The sequence below is a fragment of the Musca autumnalis genome, unplaced genomic scaffold, assembly GCF_047663935.1.
Source record: "Musca autumnalis isolate F117 unplaced genomic scaffold, ASM4766393v1 scaffold_5, whole genome shotgun sequence".
NCBI classification, from domain to species: domain Eukaryota; kingdom Metazoa; phylum Arthropoda; class Insecta; order Diptera; family Muscidae; genus Musca; species Musca autumnalis.
In genome coordinates this window covers 18,087,398-18,105,698 of record NW_027412088.1, presented here as the reverse complement: position 1 = coordinate 18,105,698, position 18,301 = coordinate 18,087,398, and the positions used below count along the sequence as shown (strand labels likewise).

The 18,301-nt window shown below is 40.1% G+C and overlaps 1 protein-coding gene across 1 annotated transcript in view; it reads left to right on the top strand.

Moving 5' to 3' along the window:
• nemy (cytochrome b561 family member no extended memory) overlaps window positions 1-18,301 on the top strand; it is a 133,269-nt gene that overhangs the window by 33,343 nt on the left and 81,625 nt on the right. The window lies entirely within an intron of this gene.

Below are 18,301 nucleotides of genomic sequence, written 5' to 3'. Positions count from 1 at the left end.
TGATGATATAACCCAAATTTTGCAGTTTGCAAAAACAAAAACAAATTGCCATGAATTTCTTCCAGCTGTGTGAATTTATTAAACGCATTGTGGCAATTCACACTTGATTTGTGCAAATGTGGCAATTGTCAAAAATGCTAATTTAAAATGACAGTAACTAAACAAAGAAAATAATTTAACTGAGAGATGCTAGACAAGGGTAATATGACTGGTGTCTGAAAGATAAGAAATTTTTGATATAAATTACAACAAAACAAAACATTAAAATTTATATTAACCAAGTAATAATTTTGTTTTTGTTTATTATTCATGTTTATTGCTTAATAGCCCGTTTCCACGGTACGTCGTTCGTTCTCTATTCGTTGTTCGACCCATAACTACGAATAAATTACTTATTTCCCCACACAAAATTTTGTGAACGAACGACGATTTTTCTACGTTGTTCGAGTAGAAATACTCTCTGAACGACGATAAAATATGTCCCATCCCTAACAAATGAGAGAATTTATCGAAAAAAATAATTATGACATGTCTAAATTTAAAATTAAAAAATTTGTTGAAAACACAAAAATTCTTAGAAAAAAGGAAAAAGATGAATGAAGATTAATGAACTAAACATTTTATACAGATGCAGAAGGAAGATGGTTGTGTTTCCTTCTTAATTCCACACACATTTCTTGTCCATTAGTTCAAAACCGCGTAAAAAATCAGAATTAAAATGGAAACAAATAACTGAAAGTCTGTATATACAAGCAATGTTTTGACGTGTCTCTCTCTCTTTAATTTTGAAAATAGAAACATATAAAAATATATTGAAAATACCAAAATTTTCAGAATTAATGGAAAATATGAATGAAATGTGTGTAGTTAAATAAAGACGATACATTTGAAGGAAAGTCTATTGCTTTTCCTATTCATTTCATGCAAATTTTATGTGTTTTCGGTCCAAATTTTCGTGAAAAGAAGGAAACAAAAATGAAGGAAATTTTGTTTATGTTTCTGTTAATTACGAATGGTGTCGTGGAAACGGGTTAATTCGTGTACGTCGTTCGACAGGCGAACAACGTAATTGAAACGCTCGTGTGAACATGACATAAGAGTATACAAATTGTCAAGTTATGTGCTATCCTTTTCGATTTGGGGTTTCTGACACCTTTTTTTGTTGAAACTCCCCCAACAACCCCTCTCTGCTTGGGAGAATCATCAACAATTCTTATGATAATTTTAATTTTAACGATGGCATGCATACACACAGCTACACGCAACTAATGTAGAGATATTTTCACTTATCTGTCACCGTCAGCAACAGTTAAAATGTCTCTAGAATCACCCCTTGTGTCGCTGGAGAAAAAACGTTCAGTTCAGTAAATTTCTGAGCGAATAATAATTTCACTAAATTTCTTCTTGCGATGATTTGTACGAAGTACAGATGTTCTGAAGCATTCCAAGCAATTTAAAGTAATTTCAGATTGTTAAGTAAATGATTATTATTATGAAACGAACGAACATAAGTGTGCGTCTGTACCGAAATTGTCGAAAAAATGTTGACATCGAATTATGCCAAATTAGAAAGGAAATACCATTTAAATAACAATTTAATATATTTATTATGTATGTGGTCAGTTATGAGGCAAAGGAAGTGGATTGGAAATGGATTTGCAAAAGCATGGAATGGTATTAAGCTAAGTTTTTAGGAGGAAGTGTCTAAAGCAAATGTCAAAAAGGTCCAAGTAAAAGTAAAATAGTTTATCATATAGTAGTATAAACGTAATGGTTATCTGGATTGGATATTTGAAGCCAAAATTCCAAACATCAACCATTTCTAGCAGAAGTTTAATCTTAATCAATAATATTTAGGTTTGTTTTCGATTATCTCCTTCAAACCGTAGCTGCAGTTTTGACTTTCTTTCTGTGTGATAAGTAAAGGAGCCCCAAAAAGGATACCTGCCAATTTAATGTAATTTGGGAGACATTTTCTAAAAAAATTTTCGAGTAGGGTATTCCCTTACGCTAGAATAAATTCGTAGGGTATTCTTCGCCAGTGAAGGTTTTTATACCCTCAGCCTTTAGGCTAAAGAGGGTATTTACACTTTGATACGACCAAAAATGTGCCTCATCGAAATAATGGTTTTAGACCCCAAGTATGTTTGTACGATATCCGTTTCAGACAATTTTGAGTAGATCTAGCAATGTCCGTCCGTCTGTCTGGCTGGCTGGTGCGGACGATAACAATCGAACGGATCAATCGATTCGGTTCAAATTGTGGGTATAGAAATATTTTGTCCAGATTTGATTTAAGTTCGAAGATGGGCCATATAGGTCCACTCCTTCAGGTACCTCCCCCACAAATGTTCAAAAATTGTCGCAAAATTTGTGCGCACGATATCTCTCGAAGGGAGTAACCGAATTGTTCCATACTTTGCACATCAATCGGCCCACTCCTTCGGGTACCTCCCACACAAAATTTCGGATAAGTTCAGTTTAGGACCTGCTCTCGAATCGCTTTGATTTTTGTTGCAACAACTTGCATTCACTTCCCCCCATACGACGGTACAAGTTTCATCAGGGGCAAGTCCATACTTCCTGAGAAAATGGCCGGAATGGTACAAAAAGCCCCTATGACACTTTGTGTAGTGGTTGGAGCGCAAGACAACTCTCGAACGGAGCTGTCGATTCGGTCCAAAATTTGGCCTTCGTAATATTTTATCAAAACATAGTTTAAATTCGAAGATGGGCTATATCGGTCCACTCCTTCAGGTACCTCCCCCACAAAACTTCAAAAATGTTCGGAAAAATTTTGCGCACGATAACTCTTGAAGGGAGTGGCCGATGAAATATATACTTTGCACGTCCTAATAAATCTACCAGATATAGATCAGGTTCGAATATGGACAATATTTGTCTACTCCTTCTGGTACCTCTCACACAAAATTTCGGATAAGTTGACTTTAAGACCTGCTCTCGAATCACTTTGATTTTTGTTGAAGCGATTTGCATTCGCTACATCCATTACGACGGTAAAAGTTTTTTCAGGGGCAAGTCCATATTTCTTGGGAAAACAGCCCGAAAGGTGTAAAAAACCCCTATGTCACCATAGGGCCATTACCGGTCCACAACTTTCGGTACTTCTCCCCAATATTTAAAAAATGTCACCGAAATGCTAGGACGATATCACTTGAATGGGACAACCAATTTGGTCCAAACTTTGGATCTCCTAATATTTTAGTTTAACTACTAAAATGGCCCATATCGGTCCTCCCTAAGGGTACCTGCCCTACAAAAGTTCAACATTTGTGTCTTAGTGCAGTTAATTCCTAATCCGCATCTTTGTCGGCAAGTTCAAATGTCCAAAAAGGACCACAAAATTCTAAAGAGACCTTAAATACATTCGATCTGTCCGGAGGTGAAAGTTTCGCTTCACATTGGCTGAGGGTACCTATCTGTCGGCAAAGCCGACTGACACTTTTTTACATGTTTATTTGAAAATTTTGCCTATTAGGACGAAGATTATTTCAATATTAATTTTAATTAATATCTCGGAGAAGGAAATCCGAAGATTCGAACCCACACAACCACCATTATGTGGCGGTTTTCTCTGTTGGTAACAGCATATCGGCAGTGGAGTGGCTTTTTGGTCATCGAACTTTTCACTTTCACTTTTTATGTGGGACGGAAAAAAGACGAGTGTTAGTTTATACCACGAATGAGATTCTCCGGGACTGGTAGAATTTATTTTTGATTCGAGGCCTGGTACTCTTGACGAGTTAGTGGGATACAGGATTCTGGACGAGTTAGTGGGATACAGGATTCTGGATTCTAAACAATGTAAGAATGCGGTAAATAGCCTATTGGGCAGAAGATTCCAGAAAATACCTGAATAAGTACTCTGATGAATGCAGGGATAGGGATGCTGTTGTACGGTACGGTTAATCGATAGAATTTACTACGGGATCCACTCAAATTATTGCAGCATTCTAAAGCGTGAACCTTAATAAGAACGCACCCAAGACATGTCGACAGAAAAAATAGCTTAACCACCAAAAGTCGACAAAATAAATAGTTAACCTCTGGTTTGGTTGGAAGATTGTAACTATTTTTTAAGTACTTATTCGTCTACTAATTTTGACCAAAATAACTACCAATTTCTGGCGACATGGTTAAGATTAATAAGGAGATTTGTAATGTGTTTTTTGACAGGGTCCCTAGATAAAATCACGTGGAACTCAATTTAAGCAATATTAACTCCGACAGGCCTAATTCCATCCATCTGTCTGACTGACTGGTCGATAACTTTCGAACGGAAAAACCGATTTGGTCGAAACTTTACACCTCGTATAATTGTCGACCAAATAGAAGTGTAGCTTTTATTTCCGTATACTGCACTATCTCAATTCCGTCTGGAGGTCGATTACAATGAAGTTCGAGGTTAAACACTTCCGTAGTAGTTCACAGTATCAAAAGCTTTTGCCAAGTGGAGAGCCATTAACGCTGTAATATAGCTCGGCTTGTTCTGGTTGAGCCCTGGACTAATACGCATGGAACCTCAAGAGCCTTTGCTGCTAGCGACAAAAATGAAATCGGCCTGTACGATTCTACATTGCTGGCATTCCTGACGGGCTTCAGTTGAGGTACCATTTTACAGAGTTCGGGCTCGATGTGGGTGGCCAGCGACAGGTTGAGAACTTTCGTAGGATACCATAGAGATATGGTTTCGGCTAACGCTTTGAATCATTTAGCATTCCTGATGACATTTGACTGAGCGTTTCCGGGGTTGGATGGAAAGAGACGTGAACTGGGACCATTATGCGAACTGTGTCAGGGAGGCAGCTATGCTATTAGCGGACTTCAGGGCACTGACGTTAGATGACCAGGTCAGCAAGTTGAATGAGTGGATGAGAAGCGTCAATGACGTACTCCTTGGCAGGCGCCGCCAGGTGAAGCCAAGTAAGGTCAAGTGGTGGACCCGTGAGCTGGGTCTGATGCGGAGAGGAGTTGCGCGCCTGAGAAAGCGTTTCCAAAGGGCAAGACGAACCAATGCGGAAGATCTGGCTCAGTGTAAAGCTGAGTTCCTTACTGCTCTTAGGAGTAAAGAAGACGATTGGAGGAGATTTATACAGACAACAGGGATGATCCCTGGGGAAAGGTATACCGTGTGTGCCGACACGGTGGGTCTAAGCGTCAGGTTGATCTACAGGCGTTGCGTCTTGGCTCCACGTCGACAGCCTCGGGGTGGGTGGGAAACGTAGGGATTTTGATGGGGTCTTTCTTCCCAAGGTCGGAGACTCATTCACCTCCCCCGCTTGTGTGGGAGTTGGGTGAGGCTCCGGACTTGGAGCGTAATGAAGTTGCGGACAGTATCTGCCGGATTAGAAGTAGAAAATCGCCAGGTATCGACGGTATGACCGGAAGGATGTATAAAGCCATCTGGAAGGTCATGCCTGAGTATATTGAGTCCGTTCTTGGTGGTTGCATAAACCAGGGGTACTTCCCGCGTGCGTGGAAGGAAGCTCGCGTCGTGGTGTTCCTCAAGTCGCCTGATCGGGTAAGGAGTAATCCTCGCTCGTATCGGGACATAAGCCTTCTCCCAGTACTTGGAAATGTGCTGGAGAGGATTATGGTGGCAAGGCTTGGGGAGTGCCGCGGCGTGAGTCCTTCACCGCATCAGTTCGGCTTTGTCGAGGGTAGAGGTACGGTGGACGCGTGGATGCATGTGCAGAACAGTCTGAGCGGGTCAAATGCCAAATATGTCTTAGGCATATTTCTTGACTTTAAGGGTGCATTTGACTTCCTTTCGTGGGATAGCGCGCTCGCTAAGCTGTCTGAGATCAGGTGTCGGGAGTTTGTTCTCTGGTCGAGTTATTTCAGTGGATGTAGCGCTTGTGTCGTGGGAGCCAATGATACGGTCTGGACAGATGTGGAGCGAAGCTGCCCTCAGGGGTCTCTCTGTGGTCCATTTATTTGGAACCTCATGATGGATTCTCTGCTGCGGGAGTTAGCGACCACTTCCAAGATCTGTGCGTATGCATATGATCTCCTCATCTGATCGAACGGGAGACTCGTGTCGAACTGAACGTCGTGCTGAGGAGGCCATGGGCATCGTCAGTATATGCCGCATATACTGATGGAATGCCGGTACTATGATGACATTAAAGTTTTAGTCAATATGGGTATCACGTATGGAGGGGCGGGATAGGATTTCAGTTGAAGACAAGCGGACCTTTAGTTGTTTAAGTAGGTTTGCACGTGAAGTGTTTGTTAGGAGAAGGACTAGACTTAGGGGAGGTAATTCATCAACATAGTCATCTCTTCAGTTGGGCGTGTTGGTGTTGGAGGAGAGTAGGAGGAGATTTGGAGTAATTGGTGTGTGGATGTCGTGCCGGTCATCCGTGAGGGTGGCTTTGTTCATCGTTTGTGTTGTGTTGTTCGTTGCCGCGGTACCTGTGGGCCCTTTGTGCAGTCCGTGAGGAGAGCATGTTAATGTTTGTGGTCCTGTGTTGTATGTTTGTTCCGCTGGCTTAATTGGAGGTCACCAGTCCGGGACTGTTTGGAGTCCAACTGGTAGTGGTCATTGGCCACGAAGCCTGACCGGAGGCTATATTCTTGTACCGCGGGTGCAGGTGCCCCCAGATCTTCGGATCTTTCCTGGTAGTTGGTGTTGGCCCCTTGTGGGAGCATCGCCGTGGCTGTGGTTTAGACCCAAATCGCGGGTAGTGTTTCGGCTCGAATGTGGAGTTGCATTTCAACCGGGTGCCTGACCCAAAGAAAGGCAGGAGTTTAGATATTCTCCGCTCCTAACCAAGGAGGCGACCACGTCCAAATACGTGTGAGCGAATTGGTACTCGTACTTTCTGTGCGGGGGCGTTGGTAGACGCATTGTATTCACCTGGTGTTAAGATCACTGCGAGGTAGACCGCAAGGTAGGTACTCACACAAAACACCACGACGTTTTTGAAACATCATCCATCGTAAATTGTTGTTGTTGCACTTCGGCAGGAAGAGATCTGATGCGACGCAGTACTCTTTTCTTCGCACTACCACTAAAGGGGTGTTCGACAAACTTTCGATTAAAATAACGTTTTAGGATCAGTGTGCGTAACGTCGTCAAACGCGACTGGGGCCCTATATTCCTTTTTTATAGGATTCGAGAGTTACTTGACCGTTCCCACAATTCACTAATTCCGTCTCTAATACTACAACTCTTCAGATAATTTAGCCACTTGTTCCGATTGTGCTCACCGACCTGGGGTCACTAGGGTTGTCACAACGAAGCTCATCACGCTCATTTGCTAATCCCGTCACCTCTGCTGGGAAGCAAGCGGCTGGAGCTTTGATGTTATCCCGGAACATCCTTTCTCCTACCCGTACATCAGATGTGTTGGGCAGCTCTCTGAAGCGAAGATTTCTTTCAAACTAGGCCAGTTAGCTTTCTTATGATTGATGAAAGTGTGGCGTTCAGAGGTGATGCAGTCGAGCGATCTGCTGATGGAGACGATTTTAGGGAGTTGGTCTAATCCAAGAGAGACGATGGGTAAGCTGATGACGACATTTGTGAGACCAGGTGAGACGATGGTTAGATCTGGAAAACTGTGGCACTCTCCGCTAATTCTGGTAGAGGCGTCCTCATTGTCCAGCAAAACGTAGATATATAAAACTGCGTAGAAAGCGCTATACCCCTCTGGTCATTATTTGCGAATGTCACAATTCCTGATGAATATTTAAGTCCCCTTTGACCTTCCAAAAGTTAGCTTTTCTTCGGCCTATAACCTGGAGTACAGCTATTAATCGGCGAGATGTATACGTTAGGCAACACTGCCCATACATTCCATGCTATTAGAGTCAGGCTTAAGCGAAATAGGTCTCGCTTCTGGTGCGATCCTCAGTACGTTGTAGCCTTTACAACGCTGCAAGCTGCTGTGGTTGTTGAGCTTAGCTTCTTGCCTCGCCGCGACTCATAAAATCTACCATTTCCTCGATCTTACCTCGAAGTCCATGTAATAAATCTCAAAAAGGATGCATTTTCCGGGTGGTGTAAGGTGCTCGTGTGTGGTTGCTGTTCAGGGGACTGCGGGGGATCTCGTATTTTGATAAAGGAGACCACTACACCCTGCCGTAGCCTCTCACATCGACTAGTAATAAACAGATTTCATCCACATTGAGTGTTGCCAGGTTTAAGAAGAATCCGGAGCATGTATTTCGTCATGTGCTGTTCCCAACACAGGAAAACGATACGAAATGAGTATCCAATTTGGCCGAAACTTTCAACATTGTAAAATTTATTTTTTGAAATTTTGCGTTTTTAGGGCGAAGATCATTTTTAATGATTTTTGTTAATTTTCTCGTCCCAGCCGGGCTCAGCCTGTTTTTTATTTTTTGAAATTTTGCGTTTTTAGGGCGAAGATCATTTTTAATGATTTTTGTTAATTTTCTCGTTTATAGTTAAGCTTGATGATCTGAACGATAAGTTCTAGGACAGAGAAGCCATTACATAGTCGATACGTCCGAAGATTTGCTTTACCAACAATGAAACCAGGTAACGTAATTTGGTGACTATGTGGGTTCGAGTCCTTGGCTTTCCTTTTTCACTTGCAAATAATTTCAGATCATCAAGCTTAACTCTAAACGAGAAAATTAACAAAAATCATTAAAAATGATCTTCGCCCTAAAAACGCAAAATTTCAAAAAATAAAAAACAGGCTGAGCCCGGCTGGGATTTGAACCCACGTCCTTGAAAAACATATCAAAAAATGTTGTCATGGCGAGTTAGCGTTCAAAGCCAAAACTCATAACTTCAAAGTCAGCGCAAAAAAAGCGTTTGTCGTGAAGAAAACACATTTCTGTGGCCAAGTATCCGCGTTAATGTACAAAAACACATTTGCATTTGAAAAACGATAAGTTCTAGGACAGAGAAGCCATTGCATAGTCGATACGTCCGAAGATTTGCTTTACCAACAATGAAACCAGGTAACGTAATTTGGTGACTATGTGGGTTCGAGTCCTTGGCTTTCCTTTTTCACTTGCAAATAATTTCATATCATCAAGCTTAACTCTAAACGAGAAAATTAACAAAAATTGTAAAATTTATTTAAAACTTACATGAAGTTCCTAGAATATCCATATCGGGAAACACTTTCGAAGGAACCCAAAGTTTAAAATTTTCGATGTACGAGAATTGTTTTGAATTTTATCCATAGGTATTTCTAGTGGTCCTGTTTCCAGCGACGTAATGAATTTCTCGTGCAAGTTCGCAAAAGTTAAAAATTTTTGAAATTTTGTCTGTCAGGGCGAAGATCATTTTAATTTTTCCTAATTTTCCCGTTTAGAGTTGAGCTTAATGACCGATAATTTTTGCAAGTGAAAAAGGAAAGCCGACAATTCGAACCCACACAACCACCAATTTATGTGACTAGTTTCGCTGTTAGTCAGACATATCGACTGTTAAAATTTTTTGCTTAAATTGTTTTGAAATTTTCAGTAAAGGTAGTTCTGATAACCAGGAAATAATGTTTTTAATGATCATCTCCATGCTTCCTCACATAATGATACAAAACCTCTAAAAATCCTACGGTGATCAACTAAACTGACTGGTTGACATGATAACTCTGGGAAAGAATGACTCCCAAAACCATACACAATCCCAAGGTATACTATGTCGTTATATTTCTGCCTCCTCCACAAAATTTCAACACTTTTGCTCTTTAATCCATTTTAAGGTCACTCGCAAATATTCCAATATTTAGGGTCACGCCTGAACACAATGGACTATAATTTTGTTCTTGCAATATAAAAAAGATTATTATTTTTTTGTTGTAGACTATGTCGATGTGTTGATGAGAGCTGTTAGTTGAATAATTAATTCCACTGGTTATGACGCCTAACCGCAAACGCCTCGAAATTTACATTGGGAACTTCCAAAACATGATCTTGGGCAAGACAATTATGTCTGTGTCTGTGTTGTTACCAATGGCTTTAATAAACCATTGAAAATGTCATACCTATAAAGAAACGTGACTTTCCTTAAAATGAACATTCATTATCCTTTCACACTTTAATCATAATTTGTTATTAATAGCCAATAACAAATTCTATTTTTAGTCAAATTTCTACTTTGTTTGCTATACGATATTGAATCTCTACCCCATCCATTGACTGACTCAAATCCATAAAAATGCAATTACAAAAGTACATATTAACGAAAGGACTTCCATGTGTACGATGGTATATGTATGTGTGAGTTTATATAAAATGACATAAGTAACCACCACCACATGAATGAAGGTTTCAGTTTTAATAGTCCAAACGGATTCAACAGTTTATGGCGTGCCAAGGTAATTTTCATTTGTTTATTTAGCTTTGTCTCACACCCTTCGAACATGAAAAGTTTCTGTTGCTTTGAAGTTTATTTCCTCAAAGTTTAGGGTTGAAGCAGGTGTATAACCTCATTCTCCCATTCACTCTTAGGAGGAAAATTATACAAAATCAATTTTTATTGCTCACTTTCATCACTCCCTACTCCTTGAATTCGTGAGAAGACATTTTTTGTTCGTTTTGTTTAGCGTGATAAGTCGGTCATCCGGTGGTCATTTTTTTCGTGTTAGACAAAAAGATAAGGAGCAGCACACCGTGTTGCACCACCACAGCCAGCTGATGTCCCACCAACCAATTTATTGTCTTTTGTTCGTTTTTATTATTTTGATAACCTTTAAGGGCAACGCCAGTAACAAGTTATTACAGGTGGTAATTGAAAGCTTCAAGGTTGAAAGTTAATTAATTGCGGAGTATTTTTTTTTTTTGTATTACGGGGGTATTAGTAGTCCATTTGTCCCAGTGTTGGAGGGTGAACACATAAATAGAAAGGAAGAGGGTGTCATATTTATATGCATATTTATATGAGAATGCATTGAATATTGTATTTAGGGTGTGTTAAGGATTACTGGTAATAATATCGAAATGGATAGTGTTTGAATATTTATAGCTCCCGAAGAATACAAAGGTAATTATTTTCAGATATGCAATTGATTTATTAATGTCATTTTGAGATATATTTTTGATTTGTATAACAAGCACACACACATCAATGATGTGCAAGCAAATACATAATTATTTTCGGCTATATTCCATATGACATATGGGAAAAGATCTTTGACATCAAAAAGGACAACCTGATTCTACTTTTACTTCAATGATATGTACGATACCACTTGTAGATACATTTTACATGTCTAAAATGTTTAGGGAATCCAGACCATAGCGGGTTTAATCACGCTGAAATGTATGATGTTGTCTGGAGATCACCACCCTGGACCTTTTTTTGTACAAGGAGGCCATATTTACATTTGTATCACAGTGGAGTTCAATAGAAAACAATGAAATTAATGGGCTAAAACAAAGAAATTGTAGGCGCTGGTCTTTGATATTATCCAAATGGGTGTCAGTTGTGAGACTTCTTTCGTAAATTACTTATTTACTTAGCTGGCCCATTACAGAACATTTGAGAAAGAAAAGATCTCCAATTCTCTCTGTTTTTCGCTTCGCTTTCTGGAATACCGCGCCTTGTCATCTCTTCATCCACTTGTTTGCGCAATATATTCTTTGGCCTGCCAATTCTGCGTGCACCGCCATGTGGCTCGAATTTATACGCCTTTTTAGCAGGTTCATCATCGCTCATTCTTATTATACGGCCTAGCCAACGCCAGCGCTACATCTCGATACGTTTAACAATATTGATGTCGTTGTATAGCAGATACAGCTCGTGGTTCATATGACGTCGATATTCACCGTCAACGCAGATCGGTCCGTAGATTTTTCGAAGAATTTAACTCTCAAACACGCCAAGCACTGCCTTATCTGCTTGCGCAAGTACCCATGCTTCGGAGCCATACATAAGCACGGGTAGTATCAGTGTTTTGTAGAGCGTTATTTTTGTTTGAGGAGATGTGGCTTTGTTTTTAAATTGCTTACTTAAACCATAGTAGCATCTGTTGGCCAATACAATTCTTCTTCTTATTTCACAACTGATGTTGTTTGTTGTGTTTATGGCAGTGTCGAGGTAGACGAAGTCTTTAACTACCTCAAAATTGTAGGTACCAACTTCCACAGTTGGTCCGATCTCAATGGACGCATCGACACCATCAACTTGGTCTTCTCGCCGTTTACCGCCAAACCCACTTTAGCAGATTCTCCTTCGACCTTCATAAAGATATCAGTTACTTCTTTTACTGATCGTCCCATGATGTCTATATCATCAGCATAAGCCAGTAACATGTGGCTATTGGTGTAGATTGTGCCACTTCTTTTGACGTTTGCCTCTCGTATAACCTTTTCTAGCAGGATGTTGAAAAGATCACACGAAAGGCTGTCTCCTTGCCTGAAACCTCTTTTGGTACAAAACTCTTCGGAGAGGTTCTTTCCTATTTTAACTGAAGATCTTGCGTCAGTTAGAGTCATTTTACAAAGCCGAATGAGCTGTCGAAGGCTGCTTTATAATCGACAAAAAGGTGGTATGTCTCGATCGGCATCTCTTGCGTCTTCTCCAGGATTTGCCGCAGGGTAAATATCTGGTCAATGGTGGACTTGCCAAGTCTAAAGCCGCATTGGTATGGTCCAATTATTTCGTTGACCATGGGCTTTAGTCGTTCGCACAATATCCCTGACCCTCATCTTGTAGGCACTAGGGAGTAGATTTATGCCCCTATAGTTGGTGCATAAAGTCTTATCTCCTTTCTTATGGACGGGACACAGGATGCTCAGGTTCCAATCGTCGGGTACGCTTTCTTCCTGCCAGATGGAGCTAACTAGCTGATGAATACACCTTATCAGCGTGTCGCCTCCTGTTTTAAACAGCTCGGCTGGTAGGCCGTCAGCTCCTGCTGCCTTATTATTCTTCAGCCGGATTATAGCTGTCTTTACCTCATCTTGGCCGGGTGGTATACAGTCAGCCGGATTATAGCTGTCTTTACCTCATCTTGGCCGGGTGGTATACATTCAATACCATCTTCTGGGATTGGATCTGTGGTATCTTCATCGACTTCGCTACTATTGGATACCAACAGTTTTGAAAAATACTCTTTCCATATCCTTAGCACACTATCTGTATCAGTTACCAGATTACCTTGCTGGTCTCTAAAGGAGGATGTGCCAGTTCCAAAGCCATCACTTTGATGTTTCACTCTTTGGTAGAATTTTCGGATTTCATTCTGTCTCCTGTACATCTCGATTTGTTCACACTCCTGCTTTTCCATCTCTCTCTCTCTTTTTCCTGTGGAAAAGACGTTTCTGCTCTCTCCTTTTCTCCCGATACCTCTCTCGTGCGCTACGCGTTGCTACTGATTGTAAAGTAGCCCTATATGCCGCATTTTTCTCTTCGGTAGCAGCATGACACTCCTGGTCATACCTTGGATTCCTTGGTGGAGGTCTCTGGTATCCAAGTACTGATTTTGCGGTTGTTTGCATGGAGTGGGCAATGTTTTGCCATTGTGTTGTTATGTTATCGGGACAAGGAGTGCTCGCGTTAAGCAATTGGGCCAGTTGAGTGGAATATGCTGTGGCTATCTGTTGTGATTGCAGCTTACCGATGTCTAACTTTCGTGTTGTGTCTGTTCGCACTTTGTTTGCTACGTTTAATCTGGTACGTACCTTTGCTGCAACAAGATAGTGGTCCGAGTCTATGTTGGCACCTCGGAACGATCGTACATCCAACACGCTTGATGCATGTCTTCCATCTATCACAACGTGATCAATTTGATTATTTGTCCTTTGATCTGGCGAATATCGAGATGCTTAAATCTGGTACTGCTAACTACCATGTTTCTTGCAGCTGCAATCTCTATCAGCCTCATACCATTGTCAGATGTTTCACTGTGGAGACTGAAATTCCCGACTGTTGGGCCAAAGATATTCTCCTTTCCAATTTTGGCATTAAAATCGCCTAGTATAATTTTAATGTCATGGGCAGGGCAACGGTCATAAGTTTCTTCTAAGCGCTCATAAAATTTATCTTCGGTCTGTTCGTCCTTATTTAAAGTGGGATCATGAGCGCAAATAAAGCTGATGTTGAAGAATTTAGCTTTTATTCGAATTGCAGCTAGTCTTTCATTCACCGACTAACAAATCCGCAACCAAACTCATGCTTTACGTCATGGCAGCTATAATACAGTGCGTCACCTTTAGGTGTTGTTGTGACGCTTTTCCCAATCCATCGTATTTCCTGTATGGCAGTAATATCGGTCTTGTACTTTTCAAGTACATCTGCCAATGCGAAGACTGCACCTTCTCTATAAAGAGTGCGAACATTCCAGATGCAGATTCGCAGACCATGGTCCTTAAAACGTTTGCGGGGGTCGTCAACTTTTGAGGGATTTGTTTTTCTTTTCTTTCGTTTTTTCATAGTAGGCTGTTTTTCTAGGGGAGGGTTACTAACCGGACGCCCAAACCCAAGTTTTTAACGTTCTTATGGGTGAACGCGCGGCACATGTTAGCTCACTACATTTAACGAGTGTTAGAGGCAGTTCCCCAGGTGACACCACGGGGAGGTCAGTGTCCACTTGAGATGAAAGAGGGACCAAGATAAATCCTGCGCTTTGTTAAAGCCGATCAGGACCGTTCCTTGCTATCTCCCATCCCCTTCGTCAGATATGCAATTGATTTATTATTGTCCTTTTTAGATATATTTTTGATTTGTATAACAAGCACACACACATCAATGCTGTGCAAGCAAATAGATAATTTTTTTCCGCTATAATTCCATACGAGACATGGGAAAAGATCTTTGACATCAAAGAGGACAGCCTGATTCTATTTTTAGTTCATTGATATGTACGATACCACTTGTGGATACATTTTACATGTCTAAAATGTTTAGGGAATCCAGGCCATAGCGGGTTTAATCACCCTGAAATATATGACGTTGTCTGGAGATCACCACCATGGGCCTTTTTTGTACAAGGCGGGCATATTTACACTTGTACCACAGTGGTGCTCAGTAGAAAACAATAAAATTAAAACAATGAAATTGTATGACCTGCTCTTTGATTTTATCCGAATGGGTGTCAGTTGTGAGATTTTCTTTCTTAAATTATCAAAAGAAAATCAGGTATGACCTTCAAAAGTATGCAAATTATTCCCCTATAATGACTCAATGTTTATTATAATGAGCAGATGATTATTTGTTCATATTTGATTAGATAAAACTTTGCCAGTTGCATTTTAGAGATAAGGCCACTAACACAATTTGTAGTAACTCAAGGTGAAATAATAATTAAGATATAATGTATCACTACTGTCAGTGCATATATACATGTACATATCACTATGCAGTTAAGAATATTTGTAACCGTCTGGATGTGCTTCCTTATTATGCATTGACGCGTTTTATAATTTGAACAGGTTAGCAAAGACTAAAACAAGTGACTGGTAAACATTTATTTTAGGGAACATAATCCGACTACCACCAAACATATTTTGGTTTTTAATCAAAAAAAATATGCCTCTTTCTCTCTGGGACCCCCATAAGCAACCAAAATTTTGTGACCATCCGATCAAAATTTCGACCTGTAGAATGGAAGAATTGGATGCATTACCAACTATTGTGGTATATCCTTTCTTTGACCACCTTCGTCAACCTACTTTACACCAATGTGCAGGTAGTATTTTCTTCTTCCATTGACAGGCTTTGCCGTTGAAATAACCCTACTAGAAATCGATATATTCACAAATAATAAAATTTTGAATTTGTCTCCACAAGAGTTTTTCCCCATTCCGGTCCCTAAATATTATCCGACTATCACCAAAATCAATGGGCATCTTCCTCTGTGGGGCCCCATCAACCCCCAAAAATTCGTGACTATCCGATTCCAACCTGTAGCGTGATTACAAAAAATGGAAAAATTGGATATATTATATTTTATAATATATTTTGCGATATCTCGGTTGTTTGCCCACTTACGCCAACATACCCCCTAGCCAACATGACCCCTGAACATTATCCGACCATCATCAAAATCAATAGGCTTCTTTCTCTTTGAGGCCCCCATTAACCCCCAAAACTCGTGACGATCCGATCAAAATTGCGACCTGTAGCGTGATTACAAAAAAATCGGAAAATGGGATGCATTATCGACTATTGCCATATCTCTGCTAGTTGACCACCTACGACAACCTACTTTACATGGTTGTAAAGGTGATATTTTCTACTTTCCTTTTGTTTTTTGCTTTCCAGGTTTTGCTTTTGATATACCTCTTAAAGAAACAGAGATATTGGCTTTGAAATAAAATGTTGACTTTTCTCCAAATAAGTTTTTTGCCCATTCCGACCCCTAAATATTATCCGACCATCACCAACATCAATAGGCTTCTTCCTCTGTGAGACTCCCATTAATCCTCAAAATTTTGTGACGATTCGATCAAAATATGGGCCTGTAGCGTGATTTCCAAAAAATGGATAAATGGGATGTATTACCTACTATTGCGATATCTCCGTTATTTGGTTACCTACGCCGACCTAGTTTACATCATTGTAAAGACGGGATCTTCTACTTTCATAGTCAGGCTTTGCTTTTGGAAAGTTTCCAATCAAAGCTGTGATATTGGTCAATATAATTAAAATTGCAAAAATGAAAATTTGGGGTTTATTTGCTAGTATTGTGATATCACCGTTGTTTGATCACCTACGAGCACCAACTTTACATCATTAGAAAGGTTATATTTACTACTTTCATTGTCAGGTTTTGCTTTTGGTATACCCCATACAGAAGCTGAGATATTCAGAAAACATTCTTTAAAAATCCACGTTTATTGGTATGGCGACCCCTGAGAAAATATTCTTTAAAAATCCACACTTATTGGCATGATGACCCTTGAGAAAATTTTCTTTAAAAATCTACGTTTATTGGTATGATGACCCTTGAAAAAATATTCTTTAAACATCCACTTTTATTGGTATGATGAATCGACGTTTATTGGCATGATGACCCCTTGAGAAAATATTTTTTAAAAATCCACATTTATTGGTGTGACGAAAATATTCTTTAAAAATCCACGTTTATTGGTATGATGACCCTTGAGAAAATACTCTTAAACAAGTAAAAAAGTATCAGGCGGCTTTGCCGACAGAGATATACCCTCAGCTTTTGTGGATATAAATAGGATATTTGCAACAAAAAAAAAAAAAAAAAAAAAAAAAAATTGGGCGTATGAACCGATAAAAATATGGGTGGGATTAAAGCTCAAAAATTTGTGGGGATACCGATAGATAGGCAGGAACCGGAAAGAGTGGACCTACAAGCACCACCATCAAATTCCATCTAATATTCGAAGAAATATTACGATATCCGAAGTGTAGACGAACGTAGTATTCGAGATCTCCAGCCACTACCTATTGTGCCATAGAGGTTTTTTACAACTTTCGGGCTGTTTTCTCAAGAAGTATAGACTTGCCCCTGAAAAAACTTTTACTGTCGTAATTGAGGCAGTGAATGCAAGTTGCGTCAACAAAAATCAAAGTGATTCTAGAGCAGGTCTTAAAGTGAACTTATCCGAAATTTTGTGTGAGAGGTACCAGAAAGAGTAGACAAATGTAGTCCATATTTGAACCTGATCTATATCTGGTAGATATATTAGGATGTGCAAAGCATGGATTACATCGGTCACTCCCTTCAAGAGTTATCGTGCGCACAATTTTTCCGAACAGTTTCGAACTTTTGTGGGGGAGGTACCGGAAGGAGTGGACCAATATGACTTAACTTCGAATTTAAACTATGTTTGGACAAAATAAAAATATTACGAAGGCCAAATTTTGGACCGAATCGGCAGATCCGTTCGAGAGTTATCTTGCGCTCCATCTACTACACACGGTGTTATAGGGGCTTTTTGCATCTTTCTATTTTCTCAGGAAGTATGGACTTGCCTCTGATGAAACTTGTACCGTCCTATGGATGGCAATGAATACAAGTTGTTGCAACAAAAACCAAAGCGATTTGAGCGCAGGTCCTAATCTGAACTTATCCGAAATTGTGTGTGGGAGGTACCCGAAGGAATGGACCGATTGAGTCCATATTGGTACCTCATCTAAGTCTGGTAGAAATTTCACGATGTGCAAAGTATGGAACAAATCGGTTACTTCCTTCAAGAGTTTTTCGAACATTTTCGAACTTTTGTGGGGGAGGTACCAGAAGGAGTGGATCGATATAACCCATCTTCGAACTTAAACTATGTTTTGGCAAAATATTACGAAAGCCAAATTTTGGATCGAATCGGTTAATCCATTCGAGAGTTATCGTGCGCTCCAGCCAGCCAGACAAACAGACAG